Source organism: Drosophila subpulchrella, unplaced genomic scaffold (assembly GCF_014743375.2).
Source record: "Drosophila subpulchrella strain 33 F10 #4 breed RU33 unplaced genomic scaffold, RU_Dsub_v1.1 Primary Assembly Seq96, whole genome shotgun sequence".
Taxonomy (NCBI): Eukaryota; Metazoa; Arthropoda; class Insecta; order Diptera; family Drosophilidae; genus Drosophila; species Drosophila subpulchrella.
This window is the reverse complement of record NW_023665730.1, coordinates 78,829-93,999: the sequence shown is the minus strand read 5'-3', so window position 1 is coordinate 93,999 and position 15,171 is coordinate 78,829. Positions and strand designations below refer to the sequence as shown.

General features: G+C 38.1%; 1 protein-coding gene across 1 annotated transcript in view; it reads right to left on the bottom strand.

Annotated features, from left to right (window-relative positions):
- The window catches only part of LOC119562800, a 157,748-nt gene that overhangs the window by 88,208 nt on the left and 54,369 nt on the right, over window positions 1–15,171 (bottom strand). The window lies entirely within an intron of this gene.

Sequence of the window (15,171 nt, the reverse complement as noted above, 5' to 3'; positions counted from 1 at the left end):
TAGAACTAAGGATTCTTACATTAAGTTGTTTAACGTCATCTATAATTTTCAGGACCTTAAAATAGAGATTGGATACGCACAAAAAAAGTTGAATGCTCAGGCATTGTTAGATGTTCTCAACTGGTAAATGTGGCAATTTTTGTTGATTAATAACTTTAAAACGTGACTTCTTACAACAACGTGTTGTATGTCAAAAGTTGAGGAATCTCAAGGGCTACAGACTTAAACTACACCAGCTCACAAAAAAAAAATTTATGAAATACGCACTTCAGGAAACCTTTGTTTTCCGGTAAGATTTTTTCTATGGTACCAATTTTTTTTAAAGTGTAAAAAACGTTTTTCGAACTTTTTTATTTTCTTACTCGAGTTGTGATAAACCGAATTCGGTCATTAAAGACTCATTTTACAGGTAATGGAAAATCTTACGTTCCTCAACACTGAAATTTTAAAATAATGTTTAACGGCCGCTGCTCCCGAACACTGAACTTGGGTATATACGTTTAAAAATCTGTAAAAAATCAATTTACCAACGGATTGTCGTGATCAATGGCTTAAATTCTCCGTTAAAGTTCAGCCTTTAAGAAAACAACATAAAACTTATTTCGGCGTGTATTTTTAAAGAAGCAATTTATGCCAGCGTTTTTGCATTTCTTCCAACTTTTTCAACTTTGACGAAGTGTAGCTTCTAAACTAATGAATGGAACTCAATGATGTGTATAAGAAAGTTAAAGGGCATTCCATTACCTGTAAAATGAGTCTTTAATGACCGAATTCGGTTTATCACAACTCGAGTTAGAAAATAAAAAAGTGCGAAAAACGTTTTTTACACTTTAAAAAAAATTGGTACCATACAAAAAATTTTAAATGCCCTTTTCTTAATCAGGGAGACGTATCTTACCGGAAAACAAAGGTTTCCTGAAGTGCGTATTTCATAAATTTTTTTTTGTAAACTGGTGTAATCTAAACAAAGTCTGAATACAAAAACTTTTGGCCATAGTTTTTAAAGGTTGGTACTTAGACAAATCATGTTAGAAAGGCGTACAAAGTGTTTCAAAAAACCTTTCTAACGCCATACAGCATTAATAAAAAGTTTGGATACGAAAAAAAAAAGTTAAATTCTCAGGCAGTGATAGATGTTCTGAACTGGTAAATGTGGCCATTCTAGTTGATTAATAACTTTAAAACTTGACTTTTTACAACAACGTGTCATATGTCAAAAGATGAGGAATCCCTTTTAAACAGAGATCATGTTAGAAAAGCGTAAAAAGTATTTTAGAACACTATTCTAACGTCATACATCACAAGCTTGTATCTTTAGCTATGAAATAACGAGTTACGAGTGTACGAAATTTAGCTATTTATAGCTGTTTTCCAGCCAAACTAGCGAGTTTTTCCAAAATTGGTAGAACTAAAGTTTCTAAAATAATGGTTTTTAATATCGTCTGGATTTTTCAGGACCCTAAACGTTTTGGAACAAGCTGACAAAAAAAAAGTTTTAATTTGAGAAGCCCGCCAAAATCTTGTTTTGCTTATAACTTTTGAACGGATCATCGGATTTTAACAAATGAGGTGTCATTCGACGCGTATTTGAGTGAGAATTCAACTAGACTAATAAGCTTGTGCATTTATTCCCAACGGCCAAGCCAATTCAATTTTTTTTAACTTTCACCTTTACACTTTCACCGCTCTTTCTCCCAAGCCAATACACAGAGAAAATAATGTCTTAAAATTTGACGTTCTAGGTGTCAATATGGGGTCAAAACATTTTAAAATGTAAAAAAAGCGTTTTAGACAGCATAAGTAAAAAAAATGTGTATAAAACATTTTACTTTTTAAAACGTTTCAGCCCTGTTCTTGCACCTAAAACTTTTGCTAGTTTTCTCTGTGTAGATTTTTTAAAGTCTTGGTATGCAATCCTTTAGGTTTTTCGATACCTTTCGATTGATTTATCACTCGTAAAAATCGGTCGATCACAGTAGATTTTCATTTCTTCATTTCTTCTTCATATATACATAGTAGTCTTCGTCGCACACTCTTCCGGTACGCTCTGTCACCACGGGGACTGCCGTCAACAGTGATAAGTCGGCTGAAATTTTGGTATGCAAAGTGGTGATGAATTTAACATAGGCGTGTCCTACGATTCAACGACAGTCTCGTGCTCTCACTGTGAACATTGTAAGTCTGCATCGCCATTGACCTTGCAAAGTCTTAATTGATTTAAAACAATTAATAATCACAAGCTTCGAACTGCACTTGTTTTGTTGTTTTTTTTGCATCGAACCCGGCATCTGCACTTGTGTGTGCGAATCGAACCTCGATTTACCGCCTACCTTCAATTACCACCGCACCTCTACATATTCACTTGCCTTACACGTAACTATGTCTGTGACTGGGGATCTACCAAGCGTCTGCGTAGCAACAATAACAACTGCTACGGGATCACCAAGGAGCGTGTGTCCGATGCGCCGTCATCTCAGCTGCTGAGATGCTCAACTTGCGTCTTCAAGAGCAAACCCTAAAACTAACTGGCCTGGTCCAAGGCGCGGAGCCGCGTATTCTCGGTGGCATTATGACTCGTTTGGATGGACTAGCAGCAGATCTAAGGCTGGTGGGAGAGCGGGTCGCTAGCGTGGAGACTGAGGTGGCCGTGATACGACCCGACATGGATAAGGTGAACGAGCGTGTCAACAATCTGGAGTATAAGGTCTGCGAACTGAACGCTTTGAAGGAGAGTGTGGGCGAGTTAGAAGCCAAACTTTCATCTCAGCAAATGGCAACTTAGGCGTGCGAGTAACGCATGCACGGAATCCCATTGTTAGAAGGTGCAAATCTGAAGACACTGCCATAAACTCTGCTTTTCGCTGCAGCTCACTCCGCCGCCGAAATTTTCCGGGCCAGAACAACACAAAGTTCTTCAGTGGACCCCGGGGTCATAGTAAAAATGGAAGACTACCATGAAAAAATCACGCTATTACATTGCATAGGAGCTTTCCGGCGTACGGCTAAACAACAAGTTAGCTTACAGCTGATAGGGTTCGACTCACAAGCCGCTCTCTATATTAATGAACAGCTTTTAAGAGAGCACTAAATGATTCTTAAAGAGGCCATGAAGCTCAAAAAACATAAAATTTTGTCAGCCGTCTTCATTCGCAGCCCTTCAGTTCCAAAAAAAAGATTCACTTGTGAATCACCTTTGGAATCCCGTGGGACATGTCCTCTTGCACAAGTGAAGAACAAGTGACGCTCCCCTTCAGTTCTGCAGTAGGGACGCGGTGACATGCCCTTCAGTTCTGCAGTAGGGACGCGGTGACATGGCTCAATGTAAAAAGCTTTTTGTTTTTTTTTGTGCCTAAACCGCTGTGCTGTTGTTGACGTACGCAGAGCAGTCGGCGCAGCGTAGAAGACTGCCTACGAAAACGGTCGTGCAATAAAGAGAGGCAGATATTCGGAGATTTCCCTCTCTTTCTTGTCTTATAATATGCCTGCACTCCGCGCTCGCATAGACAAATTACGGCCGGTCCGTTATTTTTTTTTTTTGCGTCTCTCCGTTATGTTCGGCTGGCGACTAATATTTCCAATGAGTTTACACTTATGAAATCACTTGCAAGTGACACGTCCCAAGTGAAATCAATTGTGAAAACAAGAATATTTCCAATGTGTTTTCACTTATGAAATCAAATTCAAATGTCACGTCCCAGGTGAAATCACTTGTGAAAATAAGAATTTTTCCATGAGTTTTCAATTATGAAAATATTGAAATCAAAGTACATACATATTTAAATACATTTTAATTCATTTTAATTAGATGGTATTATTTAAATTTTCAACTAATGGACAATTATTGTTTCGGTTTTTTTGTAAGTTTATTTTTAACATTTGTCATCGCCTTTCTTAAACTTTTATCCGGGTCCTCTGAATAAATGTTTAAAACGTTTTATTTGTTTATTTAAATATTTACCTTTTATAGATGTGTTTAACCCTTTGCAGGATTTTTATTAGCACAAAACATTTCATCATCCACTTTCGGCTAACGGAATCCATAGAATACCTTCAAAAAATATTAAACTTAATGTAGCACTTACCTGAATTTATTATATAAACTAAGCGATTAAAGTAACTCTGCTGCGCACAATTAAAATGGATGCTTCCCTTTCAATCACTCTAACAGAATGCACCAAGTCTTTTCACCCTTTAACTTGATTTCTTTTGTTTTCTCTTCGCTGTTGGCGCTTGCCACTGCGCTTATACCCTTTCTAAGGCGAAATATATCCGACTATATAATTTTTACTTCTTGAGTAAAAAATACAATATGAATTTTTTTAAAATGTTAATACTAAAATGTTTTAAATATTGAAATCAATCTCAGTACCACTTCAACCTCCGAAGAGACAAGTCGTATTACAACAGCATCGATCCCGCGGTTGCAAAATCCCATTGAGCTTATCACCAAAATTTCGAAAAGCAAGTATTAACCACAAAACAAAACAAAAAAAGACAGCAACAAAAATCACACCATTTCTTACCACTCGGGCGCAAGCCCTTTACAAGCGACCATGCACGAGCCATCAGACATAGCAAAATACACTACGAGATCGTAACAACTAGGAGAACCCAAATTTATAGTAATTAAAAGTAAAAATGAAACCTCATTTCAAACTGTTTCACCTTTCATCATCGAAAAATCTGTGGACTTTGCCTGCGGAGGAAGAGTTGATTCCGTGAAGAAAACCAGAGACAACACACAAGCCACAAAACTTCTAAAACTTACCAAAATCACAGATATGGAAATAACAGCATCCGAACACAAGACACTTAATTTTTCAAAGGGCGTTATCTACTGTAATGACCTTAGATATATAGATGAAGAAACAATCCTCCGATAAAACCACAGAAAGTAATTGAAGTAAAAAAATCATGAAGAGACAAAACACCAACACCAACAACCACAGCAACACCAACAACAACAACACCAACAACAACAACCACAGCCTAAAAGAGACCGGACTCATAATAATTACATTTGAAACACATCAACTCCCTGAAATGCTGCGAGTTGCCTACGAAACTGTTCGCGTACGCAACTACATCCCTCTCCCACTACGTTGCAGAAAGTGCCTACGTTTCGGACACCCTGCACCCATATGCAAGAGCACAGAAAAATGTTTAAACTGCTCAGATGAAAAACACACCAGCGAAGGAGAACTCTGCAAAAACGACTAAAATTCCTAAATTGCGTAAACAATCCCGAACTTGACTCTCAACACAGCCCTTTGGACCGCAAATGCCCCACGTTCTGTAGACAACAAGAACTTACTGCCATAAAGACAGCCGAAAAAGTCGATCATAAAGCTGCTCTGGGTATATACTTTGAGCGACACGGATACAAAACAAGAAATTCTTATGCAAACACACTTACAAACACCACAACCACAATAAAAACCCGATTTTCAAGCACTCTCACATCAACATCTTCAAATGCACAAACTACATCCACATCCTGCGATCACAACCGATCAAACACACCTACAATTTCATCTGCATCAATCAAAACAACACTGACACCGAAAAAAATTCTCTAAAACCACAGCCAGCACGACCAAGACGACACCGAAGCCATGGAAACGGACAACATGAACCCCACCAAAATAACAACCGCATACGGATATCAACTCACAAAGGACCTTAAACTAAAAATATTCCCTTAAGATAAGTCAAACCCTCTCTGTACTAACTTCAAGCCAACTAAAACAAAAGCCAAATTCTGTAACAAAAACAAACATACCACTAACAGCGACAGCGAATCAGTTTAACAGCCACAGATCTCCCCTGCTCTAAGGTTCAAGTTCAGAACTTCTTACACTATGAAAATGTCACTAATTGTAATTTAATGGAATATTCAAGGATATACAAACAACTATAATAACCTCCTAATCCTGATTAAAAAATACTCTCCGCATATCATTACACTTCAAGAAACACACATACAATACACTAACAATATACCAACTCCAATAAATTACATACTACTAACAAACATAGCCACCAACAGATTTGGCGGCGTAGCGCTATTAGTACACAAGTAAACTCAATATTCTATAGTAAACATTCCAAACGACCTTGAAGTTTTAGCAATACACATAAAATCCAAGGAGAACATGCACATAAAGACAACATACATTGCCCCAAACAGAACCGTCACAAACCAAATGTTTGAAGACACTTTGTACAATAATCAAACCTCACTAATTCTAGGAAACTTGAACGGATGGCACCCTGCCTGGGGTTCCCCGAAAACTAATTCTCAAGGAAAAACAATACAACAATTTATTGACAACACACAGCTAATCTTACTAAACGACAAATCCCCCACACACTTCTCAACACACAATACAAGGTGAGTTCCAAAAGTAAACAGGACTTTAAAAAAAAAGATAGAACAAATAGTTTTTTCGGCAAAATTAATTTATATTATTCAAAATAGTCTCCTTCTGCTTTAATACAGCGTTTTGCACGGTCCAAAAGCATGTCGAACGAGGGTTTTAGCTCGTTGCCCGTTATGGCCGCCAGTATGCCGGTGCAAGCCTTTTGAATGGCCTCTACGTCTGCATAACGCTTTCCTTTCATTGGCAAATGCATTTTTCCGAAAAGGTAGAAGTCGCGAGGTGCCATATCAGGTGAATACGGGGAGTGGTTGATTGTTAAAATGTGATTTTTGGTCAAATAGTCGGACACAAGCGTCGATCGATGAGACGGCGCATTATCGTGCAACAAACGCCAACTTCCATCTTCGCGATATTCGGGCCGAACACGTCGAATACGGTGCACCAAACGCTTCAAAACTCTAAGGTAGAATACTGCATTAACGTTTTGGCCGGGTGGAACAAATTCTTTGTGAACAATACCCTTGGAATCATAAAAACAAATCAGCATTGTCTTCACTTTTGACTTCTCCAGGTGCGATTTTTTGGGTTTCGGCTCGTCCGTCATTTATGTCCTCACGACCACTTTGAAAACGTTGAAACCACTCGTGCACTCTGCTACGGGATAGGCAATCATCGCCATAAACTTGTTTCATCAATTGAAACGTTTCGGTAAAAGTTTTACCAATTTTAAAACAAAATTTAATGTTGGCTCTTTGTTTGAAGCTCATTTTCGCACCGATGACAAAAACATACTGACACTTAAAACGCAATAACCTCACTTCCAATAAATGAAATGTCATGAAATTTTTACTGGAAGTCGATAAACGATAGCAGATTCTAACTCACCAGTTGACATATAGATGGCGCCACTAGAGGGCGGTAGATTCAGAAAGTCCTGTTTACTTTGGAACTCACCTTGTACATACACGCATATCGACCTTTCACTTTGCTCAGCAACACTAGCCCCACAAGCCAAGTGGGAAATACTTAATGATCTCCACGGCAGCGACCATTTTCCAATAGTTATGTCTCTATTCCCTCCAAACAAGATAAACAAATTTTCAAAACCATTTTTTATATTAAAAAAAGCCAACTGGGAGCAATACGAGACTCTCACACACAAACATAACATAATATTTCCCACTTCAGTAAATGTCAATAAAAAAGCCGCACAAATCAACAAAATTATACTTCATAGCGCAAACATTTCCATCCCACAAACCTCAGTAAATACAAAACCCTACAAGGTCCCCTGGTGGAACAAAAAACTAGCCCAGTTAAAAAAAGAAAAGCAATTAGCTTGGAAAGCACTTAATCGCAACATCGACCTTACAAACATTATAAACTACAGACGCTTAAACGCCAAGTACAGGTTTGAAATAAATAGAAGGAAAAGCGAAGCTTCCAGCTCCTTTACATCCACCATACAACCAGAAACTCCCTCATCCAAAATATGGGGCAACATAAGACGCTTCTGCGGCCTTTACCCAATCAAACAAATTTCCGCCATACTTAATCCCAAAAACAACACAACAACAACAGATACTCTCGAAATAGCCAACTCCAGCTCTCAAGCGACCTAAACTTTTCAGACGAATTCCGAAATTACAAATATAAAATCAACAATTATGCCAATTGTACACCCACCTCAACACCCAAATCTTTCGAGGAAAACATAACTTACCTTGGATCCACTCCAGGATTAAACAGAATTTCTTACGAAATGATACGCAACAGCTCCCTACCACAAAAAACAGAATAAAAAACCTTTTCAACCAAATTTTCGACAGTCACATACCTCAAGCCTACAAAATAAGCCTAGTCATTCCGATTCTTAAGCCAAAAACTGACAAAACAAATATCTCTTCATACAGACCCATTTCCCTCAACTGCTGTCTAGCAAAAACACTAGACAAAATCATAGCAAAAAGACTATGGTGGTTTGTGACCCACAACAAACTTTTAAATGCAAAATTCGGCTTTCAAAAAGGCAAATCGACTTCGGATAGTCTACTATACGTAGACCATCTTATACGAAGTCAAAGAGGCACACCTCCCTCGTCACTCTTGACTTTTCAAGAGCCTTTGATCGAATAGGGGTGCACACTATTATTGATCAACTCCAGGAATGGAAAACAGGCCCAAAAATAATTAATTACGTCAAGAATTTCATGCTCAAACGTAAAATAATTGTCAGAGTCGGTCCGCACATGTCAAATTCACTCCCATTATCCAATGGTATATTTCTTATCGCATACAACAAACTCTCAAACGTAATAGCTTTACACAGAGAAATTAAATTTAACGCATACGCCGAAGATTTTTTTCTCATAATAAATTTCAACAAAAACAAAAACCTCAATTTCAGCCTAGACAACTTATAACAAGACATAAACAGCTGGTGCTCATACTCAGGGGCATACCTATCCTTAGCTAATTGCCAACACCTCCATATTTGCCAAAAACACAATTGCACTAGCACCATAAGCACCAATACAACAAGTAACTGCACTAAAAATCTTAGGGATAACCATAAACAGTAAATACAAATGGGACACACACATAAAATCACTTCTTCCATCACTACACCAAAAATTAAATATCATTAAATGCCTCTCCAACCCTAAATTCAATTGTAACACACAAACACTACTTCATAATAATAAGGCCTGTTTCTATACGGACACGCTCCGAAAAGCGTAAAAACAGCCTTTAACACAGCAATTCGACTGCCCTTGGCGCCTACCGAACCACGCCCTAAAATAACTTGCTATACGAAGCCAACATCCTCCCATTAGAGCAAAAACGAGACATCCAAACAGCCAAACTCACAAAAAACCTTACATTTTCAAAAGATACACCAATACACACACTTGTCAAACAAAGAAAACCAAAAAAAAAACCCATCAACCATAGACTGCACAATAAACCTTTGTCAAGCATTAAATCTACCCTATGAACCAGTAAAACTACACAAATACCAACCATCTTGGGATCTCCCAAATCTCATAGACACAACATTTAGAGCGCACAAGAAACAAACCACACCACCAGAGACATACAGAAAACTATACGAACATACCAAAGACAACCATAAAACACACAAATTCATATTTACGTACGGATCAAAAATGATCAGATACTTATATTATTAAATTTGGTATCCTACCCCCATACTCATCAGAACTCTCCGCAGAAATAATAGCCATCATAGTAGCGATCGATCAAGTCAAAAGCACAAGGGGAAAGTTCATGATCTGCTCTGACTCTCTCTCAGCAATTGACGCCATAAGAAAAAATTGACGCTAACAAAATCAGATCACTTCTTACAAAACTAGCACCAAAAATTAAAATATTGTGGATCCCTGGTCATGTAGGCATAGCAGGCAGCGAGCTAGCCGACCAAACCGCAAAATCGACAAGCAATATGCCCCTTACTTACACCCCAAACATCAATTTAACAGACATAAACAGACACTTAAAACTAGAATTCCTAACAAGAAATAAACTAAACATAGGACACTGCAATTAATGGTATAAAAACATTAACAAAGACAATTCAAACATCGACAATTATTGCAGATCCTTCCATCCCAAATCGAGCAGACTCGATCAAATTAAAATAATACGCCTTAGACTAGGCCACACAAAACTTACACACGAGCACTACTTTAACCAAAACCAAACTTTACCCTGCCCCTTTTGCCAAGGCGACAATACCATACCCCACCTATTAAATTCATCCCCTTCACTCCTCCCTACAAAACTATCTATCTTCAAAAACACAAACCCAATGAATCTCCTCAATGAACTCAACCCAGATAATTTACAAAAAATCTTACTTTTCTTAAAAGCTTCAAACCTATACCACAAAATTTAATAAAATACCCAAAATGTACATAAATAAAAATTTACCAACTAAGTAGCCAAAATACAACTAACAATATGTAATTAAACTAATAGACTTAATATCATTAGCCTTAAAAGCCGAAGGCCTTATTGCCAGTGCTTTACCAAATAAGTTAGTCTAGTTTTGTAAACTTCTCTATCTTTAATAATAAATAAATGAATTAAAATTGAAATCAATTTTAACAGACTAAATTTCTATAACTAAACTAAAAAATTAAAAAGTAAACATAACATTATAAGTAAATTCAATTAACTTAATTTTACTATGATCAAATAATGTACTTTTCTAAAACAATGTTAGTTGTTTTTTTCGATATACTATAATGCTCCTAATATATTAGGGCATTCACATGTCGCTGCGCCACGAAAATTTTTCCGCCGAAATGTTAGTCGCCAACCGAACATAACGGAGAGACGCAAACAAAAATAACGGACCGGCCGAAACTTGTCTTTAAGAGCGCCGAGTTCAGGCAGATTATAAGACAAAGAAAGAGAGGGAACCTCCGAGTATCCTGCCTTTCTTTATTGCACGATCGTTTTCGTGGGCAGTCTCTGCTGACGTTAACAGCGGCACAGCGTTTAAGGCACAAAAAAAGAAACAAAAAAGCTTCTTGCCTTGAGCCGTGTCACCGGGTCCCTACTGCAGAACTGAAGGGGATGTTTAAGGAAGGCGATGACCAATGTATAAAGCAAATTAACGAAACATAAAACTATGCGTTCTATAATTGTCCTTTAATAGAAAACATAAAAAATACAATTGTAATAAAATGAATTTAAAAGTAAATTAAAATGTATGTATATTAAATTCTATATTTTCATAAGTGAAAACTCATCGTAAATATTCAGAATTTCACAAGTGTTTTCACGAAGGACGTGTCACCGGCATATCTAATAGCTCCCATAGGAATAATCGAAAAAAAATTTTAAAAATGATATGTTCTGGTACCTTAAGCTGTCAAAATCTCAGAAGCGCGGAAGATTTGCAGGAAAATCCAAACAGTTCAAATATGGCAATGACCAACGAGCAGTTAAAAGCCATTGTAGAAGGCGCAGTTGCAAGAGCACTTGCCACGCAAGAAAAAAGTTTTGAACAAAAATTACTAGACGCTTAGAAGCGCTTAGGTGGTGTAAATATCAGCACACCAGAAGTAGAAACATATAAGGATGCCGAAATCAGAAAAGGGATTTCGTGTAGTGAGACCTTAGATATTATGAAGTCCCTGCCGGACTTTAAGGGTAAAAATTAGACGTACGTCTCATGGAGAAAAGCGGTGCACACAGCATATAAAGTTTACAAAGAATACGACGGTAGTTCCAAAACTACCAAGCCCTAGGAATACTGAGAAATAAAATAAGAGGTTCAGCCGATATAGTTCTTTCGTCTTTCGACCCACCTCTGAACTTCAAAGCCATAATAAACCTGCTAGATTTTACATACGCAGACAAACGACCGGTATACTTAATAAAACAAGAGATGTCAATGCTTCGCCAAGGAAACATGACTCTCTTGCAATACTACGACGACTCTGCTAATAAACAAGACAATTATGACCTACGACAATACCGTAGCAGCGTCAATGAACGAAAAATATAGAGCAGAAAAAATCGCTAAGCGATTTTCTTTTTTCGGCTAGACCATCCCATCTTCCTTCCGCTCTAGCTTTAGCACAAGAAGTAGAGGCTACCCACGAGCGATATATGTTCGCAAGTAGTTTTGCTCATAGCACGGAGGAAAAACTCCATAGGTCCGAACAGAGACAAAAGGATAGAGAAAGAAATACAATAACAGATTCTAGATCTTACCCGGAGGGTAAAAACCACCATATTAATAAAAGACCAAGACAGCCACTCAGACAGTATCCAGTTCATCTCGTTTTAGACAAACAAATAAAAATCAACAAAGTTGTCTGTTTCATAGACAAACCTTAAACAATCAGTGGCAGACCAATCAACAAAATGTTGACCCCAACGCTTACAGTAGCCATGGACTGGCACATAAAGGACCCACTAATAGTAGCGCGAGGCACACAGGATCGAAACATCTAAGAATAAACCATTCAGCGTTAGACAATGACCAATCTAACGAAAACGATGACGAATACCCTACAGTAGCCGAGGAGGAAGTAGAAGACATAGATGATGACCTCGAAGAATATGACGAAATGCATATTTAAGGCATAACTCCCTGCTCCAGTTCATAGAAAGGGATATCGCAGGGAGAAAAATCAAACTTTTGATAGACACGGGGGCTTCCAAAAATTATATCAAACCTATGAAAGAATTAAAAAACTTTATTTTCGGAAATAGGTCATTTTCTTTAAAATCAATCCATCCAATCCATCCATTCTTCTTATTACCGAACTTAACAACGTTTGACGGAATAATTGGACTAGACTTATTTAAAAAAACGCCTTGTAATATACTTTAGAAAACTTAATTTTAAGACGTTAGACGACAAATATCCTATTCCGAGTGTAGTTTTCATCCTGGCCAATTTAGGCAAAGTACTTTACCACTTTGGATTTGAAGTCTGTTTTTCACCAGATACTACTCGCCGAAAATGACAGGGAGAAAACGGCCTTCTCAGTAGGAAATGCGAAATACGAATTCTGTAGACTTTCTTTTGAATTGAATAATGCACCCAGCATTTTTCAGAGAGCCATCGACGATGTGCTCAAAGAACAAATAGGGAAATTATACTATGTCTACGTCAATGACGTAATTACTTTTTCAGAAAATATGCATGAACATGTGAAACACATAGCATGGGTCTTGGACAAACTATGTATATGAGGCCAATATGAGGGTTGCGCGTGAGAAATCCAATTTTTTTAAAGAAAGCGTAGAGTATTTATGTTTCGAAGTTTCACGAGGAGGCATTAGAACATGCCCAAACAAAGTAGATGAAATTCGCAACTACGAGCAACCAACCACACTATTCAATGTCAGATCATTCCTTGGATTAGCAGGTTACTATAGGTGTTTTATTAAAGACATCGCGTCTATTGCAAAATCTATAAGTGACATCCTAAAAGGTGATAACGGCAAAGTGGGTGCTGGACAATCAAAGAAAATACCAGTAACTTTGATGAGAATCAGCGCCAGGCATTCGAGAAGCTTAAAAATGTTCTCGCATCTGAAAATGTAATGTTATTATACCCAAATTACAAAAGAGCGTTCGACTTCGCGACAATGCTTCGTCTTTCGGTTTGGGGGCAGTCCTAACACAGGACGGAAAGCCCATAACTATGATATTACGAACTTTAAGGGACAGGGAACTAAACTTTGCAACGAATGAAAGAGAGTTGCTAGCAATTGTATGAGCCCTAAAGAGCATCAGGAACTACCTATATGGCGTGAAAAATTTGAATATTTTTACTGGCCATCAACCATTTATTTTCGCCGTCTCAGATTACAATCCAAACGCCAAAATTAAGTGGTGGAAAGCTTTTATTGGCGATTACAACGCCCAAATTTTGTACAAGCCCGACAGCACATTCACTCACTGGAAGAGGATGCATAGTCAGATATTGCCACAATACATAGCGAGTTATCACTCACCTACACTACCGAAAAAACAGACAAGCCGGTCAACTGCTTTCGGAACCAAATAATAACAGAAGAAAGCGGAACTGCTTCAGTTAGAACGGTCATTATGTTCGGTGGAAGGACTCGACATCTCTTGGGTTTCTTGGATAGAGAAACACTTATACGGAGAGTATGCGATGTGGTCAAGAAAGACGTAGTCAATGCAATTTTATGCGAACTTTCAGTACTGGCATTTATCCAGCATAAATTAGTAGATACATTCCCGACAACCATATTCCGTTACACGAACCGCATGGTGACTGACATCTTAGACAAAATCAAGGAAGAACGCTATAGTCGAGTACCTCGACTATCAGATACCCGTTACTCAGCTAAAGGGACCAAAGGGAAATGGAGATATGCCAGCAGCAAAACGAGGTTAAAATGCGCCACCTACCGGCGGAAGTCAGTTTTAAGCGCTATGGGCGTTAAAGTGGGCGCGTATCAATCGATAGGTATTGACGAGACCAATTCATTTCAGTTAAAATTTTTTATCTTGCATGAAAATTGTGGGCGCCACAGGCTTGGGCGGTTTGTGGGCGTTAGAGTGGGGGTGGCATATTCGCGTAACAAACTTGCGCTGCGAACAAGGCTACGGAATCTAAATCTGAGATCCCGATTGTCTATCCTTGATAGTTTCCGAGATATCCACGTTCATATATACGATTTTTTGAAGTTTGTGGGCTGTTTGTGTGCGTTAAAGTGGGCGTAGCAAACTTTTTTTTGGGTCAATCGATAGGTATTGACACATTGTTTAAAATTAGTTACAATTTTTATTCTAGCATCAAAACTGTAGGAGCCACAGTTTTGGGCGGCTTGTGGGCGTTAGAGTGGGCGTGGCACTCTGCTGAAACAAACTTGCGCTGCGCAGGAATCTGCATGCCTAATCTCAGTATTGTAGCTTTTATAGTTCATACATTCATACGGACAGACGGACATGGCTAGATCGACTCGGGTAGTGATCCTGATCAAGAATGTATATACTTTATGGTGTCGGAAACGCTTCCTTCTGCCTGTTACATACTTTCCGACGAATCTAGTATACCCTTTTACTCTACGAGTAACGGGTATAATAAACAAAAATAAATTACGGTGTCAGAACATAACAGGGCTCATAGAGCCGCTCAGGAAAACGTGAACCAGATTATGCAAGACAATTTTTTTTACCAAAGTGACTCATATGGAAAGACCGATTCCCTCATATACAGGCGAACTATTACATATTGACATATTTTCTACAGATAAAAAATAC